Consider the following 4,721-nt stretch of genomic DNA (forward strand, 5'->3'; position numbering starts at 1 on the left):
TGCCAATGCTCTACCCTGAATTGTCGAGTAATTTCAGTGATGTGGGGCTTCAATCATGGTCAATAAATATCAAAATTAAATTTTCTTTCAGATTATGTCAGTTTTGTTGCTTTTTAAGCATTGGAAACTGCATTTAGTTGATGTTGAATGCACCACCGCCATTGGTGTCCTTGGTCACCCTGTTCCACTAAATGTAATATTTTTCTAAAACTAGACTATGTCGGTGTCTAAAACATTTACCAAAAAATACAAAATTGTTAACGCTACTACCTATCAAAATGTTGAAGCGCTATGATCTTGGGAAATTTTAGAAATGTATTTATGAATCTCGAACTTATATTTTTTGTAACCGATTACTCCTGAGCAAAAACATCTGTATTTGGTAAACTTGTTAGGTATATGCTCTTAAAACGTCTATATCAAAATGAGAATTCAATTTTCTTTAAAAGTCCGCATATCTCATTGCAGTTTCGAAGATGTAAGGTGTATTTTTTGGTCTAGAATGAATGATCTTCCATTCTGCTGAAGGTAACACTATGACAATTAATGGAATATTACTAAAAAACAAGACAATGTCGGTGTCTAGTTCAAGCTTAATAATTAACATAAAAGAATTCTCTATCTTTTGATATGAGTCATAAAACAAGATGAACTTGGGAAATTTACGAATTTCGGTATTGAAAACCGCGGACCACCCTCAGTTGTGCTTTGTCCACTGTACTGTAAATGCTGCTAATATACCTCTGTCGCTAGCAGACGCATGTCTTTGCATTTGATTGGTTGAACGGCATTTCGTTTGCTGATGGAGAACACCTTTGTTTTAATTTGTATTTTGTCATCGGTTATGTTATTTGTTTTGTCTGTTACACTGAACTCTATTGGGGTCTGTTATTTGATTTGATTTTGTTAGGTAAAGATGGAAGGCACTGTGACTATAAATAATGGAAGGTAGGTGTTGGTTTGGTACCTTCTTTTTAAAACTTATTTTTTTCCCTGAGATTTTGCCTGTCAGGCTGGGTAATTTTGTGTTTTAGATCCTTTTCTGAATTCTGTGGTTCAGTTGAGATTCAAATCAAAATAGGTAAAAGGTAACTAGGCCAAGGCCAAAGGTAGTTGATGTTTTGATTGATTTGTCTTGTAGTTGTGGTAATTATCCTACCAAGTATGCTCTACCCCAACGGCCAGTTGACGAAGCATGGCAATTTCGACGAGATGTTGTCATTGTGGCTCGTGGGGCTGTTCAGCTGGTGTGGGTTTGGTGCGTTGCGGATTTGGCTTCGTGCAGCGCAGATTTAGTGTAGCGTGGTGCGAGTTTGGCCTGGGTGGTGTTTCACTGGTGATAGTGATAGCAGCACGCTGCTATTTCATGTGTCAAATTAGGTTTCCATGGAGACATCAACAAGCCCCACTCACATTGCTCCAACACAACCACAAGTGTGACGTCAGCAGAATAGTAGCGTGCTGCTATCACCGGTGAAACACCACCCTGGTGACGAACTTGACGGGGTGTCAATAAAGCTGGAGTCACCTTCAGCGCTAGCCAGTAAATGTGTAGATAAAAGGAAGCTGAAATTTAAAAACAATCTAACCTTACCTAACCTTACCTATTGGCTATTAACATACTAACCTATACCCTACACCCTAGTTTAGTAGGTAAGGTTAGGTCAGGTTAGATAATGTTTTGTTCTGTTAGACTAGGTGGGTATTTGATTAGATTTAAAAGCGAATTTTGTGTAAATGTCTCAAGAACTGGAGAGTCTAGCGACTTCACAAATCGGTGGCAGCATGTGAGATGCCTGCTATATGAATACCAGAAATCCTTCTCTATGCCTCAACCCCCTGTTCTGGGCTGGGCGGACACTTTCATCCCATGTGGGAAGCTCCCCTAGGAGCATACACGGAGCCAGGTGCAGTGTCAGGGACAGGGTGCCCTGTTCACTGGATGGGCTCAGCCCCAATGACTTGTACCAGGGTGTTTGCCCATACCAATAGCTCCCCCTAATTCCTATCATTCCTCCAACTCTGTAGTCTTTTTGGGCCAAAACTTGAAAGGCAACCCAACAAAACTTTAAATTGATTTTTAACTTGTGGCATAGTACTTACTATTTTGCCAGTCTGACAACATCCCATTACTGCCTTGACTGGCTTTCTTCTCTCTCAGGCTGATCCTGTGTCACAGAGCCACATAGATGAGCAGCTACCCATCGTAGGATGCACACTCAACCTCCTGCTAGTTTCTGAGCCAAGTCAGCTTGACTGAGGGGTCTGCTAATGCACAGCCACCTAGCCACTGCTAACAGATGCTGGCTGGGACAGACGCTCATCAAAGGTGTGCCACACGACATGGGCATTCTCGTTCTGCATCAAGCCTCAAGGTGCCTCAGCCAAACGGCAGTGAGGAATAAGGGTTGGAATAAAAGAAGAGGACTGAGGAGAAAATCCATTTACCACAACTTTATCACTGTGGACCATCGCGAATGCGTAGTGTAATATACCTATTAACTTAGTAGCCCAGCACGCTCAAGAGATCTTGGAAACTGGACCACCCCAGATCAGTAGATGCAGACATGCACGTGCAGACGAAACACCAGCGCCATGCATGGGGTCCAATCTCACCATGGAAATGCCAAAGCACACAGCTCAAGCCATGCTGCCATCCACATGACGTGCGGCCAGGTATCCATTATCAGACTAGATATGTGATATCTGAGTTTTTTTTTATAACATAGCCATTTGCAATCTTTTGTGGCGATGGAACTTTCTTAGCATAAAAGACCGCCGTTGTGTACCGTGCCTGTGGCCAGCTTAGTCGTTTCCATTGTATGCTTTGTGGTTTTTTAGTTCTGAGCATGTTATCTTTCAACAGGCTCGTTGCTGTCGGCGGTTCTGAAGACAGCGGTTCGATCCAGCTGAAGGACGTCACCTGGCAGGAAGTTGTAGAGTGTGGTGGCCAGTATCAAGCCACATTGTCCAGAAACCATCACATTATCTCCAGGTCAGTAATTGTGTGAACCGGGGGGGGGGGGGGGCGCAGCTGCGCCTTGGTCACCACTGTGTCGAGTTGTGGACGCCTGGGCCACTGTGTCGAGTTGTGATAGGAAAATCCTGCGAAATTCCTCCCACTTCTCCGTAGGTCTCTGCTGCTTTAACACAGGTGTCCAGTCCGTGTCGGTGAGCTGCCAGTTGAACTGGTCAGGATCGACCCGCTGTAAGCACCGGCGTTGAACCGTCGGGCCGGTCGCCGCACGCCACCAAACCGCAGCCCCACGCGGGTAATAATCGGGCTTGGACTTCTTGGATGAGATGTTTATGCACAGGCTAATGTACTGTAATTATGACTGAGTGTGCGACAGAAGACGTTGTGACTATGAGTCATACTCGCCGTGGCTGGTATTTGATGACCGTCGTGACCTGTGACGGTCGCCGTGACTGCTGTGTGACGATCACCGTGACTGTAATGTGACGGTCGCCGTGGCTGGTACGTGATGTTCTCAGTAACTGTTTATATAACGGCCGTTGCGACTGAAAGGTGACAACGTGACGAGACGCGACTCGCTCTGTTACAGGTCACTAGTCGCCGGTGCTCGAGCTGACGGCGTCGTTCAAGGGCTCCACGGTGACAAGCGCAGTCACCGCTGCCGCCGCCGCCGAGACCATCCGACTCCTGGGCCCTGTTTCACGGCAGCGTACTGCAGCGCGCTACGCAGCGCTGCTGTGTTAGTGCGGCGATTGAGACGAATTCGGCTCGACGCTCCAGCGTTGCGAAACACCCGTGTCTATGAAGGATACGCCGATACGTCTTCCAGCTTCAAGCCCTTCCCGCCCCCCCCCCCCGCCCCGTCCCAACGGTGTTGGCCGAGATTGGGGTTGGTATTTTAACGGGCTCTCCGATGACGTCCCGCAATTTGTGTTATGTAATTTGACGATTATGTCGTAGTCTCATTCTGTCTCGATATGCTAATAAATGATAAATGGGACGGAGGTTGGAAGTAAGGTGTGAGTGGCTGTAACTGGCGGGTTTTGGCGAGCGCGATATTAGTTATTGTGAGCGCGCCAGCTGCATTAAATCGCGCTTCTGGCGAGAAAATACTTGCTCTGGAACCTAGAAGTTTGTCGTGAAATCTATGTGCCTTTGGATTGAATTATTAGAACATAATGTACTTTCGGTGTCCAGCACTGCAGCTCTGGAAATAGAAATATGGATGTTGGCTGTTTGATGTAGCAAGGGCTAACAATCTGCGTCAAGAATCAAAAGCTGTATGCAAATTAAAGTGAATATATTTCAATGAATTTTTAAATTTTGTGATACAAAACATAAATGTGTCAACTACTGATTACACCCGGCTGCAAACACTGTAACGCTTGCAATGCTGTACGGCAAATAAATAATATAGATTCTCTGGCGGCCGACTGGCGCGATCCGAGGCTGCTGACTGTTGTTGTATAGGACAACACGGCTGAATGGCTACGATCGAGAGTACGGAACGGTGCTGGTTAGAGTTCTGCACGGCTGCAATTTTCCACAGCCTAGCCGCCCCGCAGCCGTGGCTCCACAGCCACAGCCGCCCACAGCCGTGGCAAACTGTGGGCAGCCAGCCGTCAGCCGGCCGTTGATACTTTCAATGAAATGCAACCAAATAGTATATACTAAGTTGTTTTTAGTTGAAACATATAGCCAAAGGCACATTGCAATGGGCTATAGATTCTCAAGCTCATGAAGC

The 4,721-nt window shown here is 46.0% G+C and overlaps 1 long non-coding RNA gene across 2 annotated transcripts; it reads left to right on the plus strand.

Annotated features, from left to right (window-relative positions):
* The first annotated feature begins 723 nt into the window (after window positions 1–723).
* Window positions 724–4,400, plus strand: LOC122372145. 2 transcript variants are annotated; one of them, XR_006254830.1, is made up of 3 exons: window positions 724–948; window positions 2,867–2,995; window positions 3,567–4,400. It is a non-coding gene; the product is annotated as an uncharacterized LOC122372145 (long non-coding RNA). The 2 variants fall into 2 exon arrangements; XR_006254831.1 differs by lacking the exon at window positions 724–948 and adding an exon at window positions 1,009–2,329.
* Window positions 4,401–4,721: the final 321 nt, after the last annotated feature.

This window comes from Amphibalanus amphitrite, unplaced genomic scaffold, assembly GCF_019059575.1.
Source record: "Amphibalanus amphitrite isolate SeventyFive unplaced genomic scaffold, NRLGWU_Aamphi_draft 001322F_arrow, whole genome shotgun sequence".
Taxonomy (NCBI): domain Eukaryota; kingdom Metazoa; phylum Arthropoda; class Thecostraca; order Balanomorpha; family Balanidae; genus Amphibalanus; species Amphibalanus amphitrite.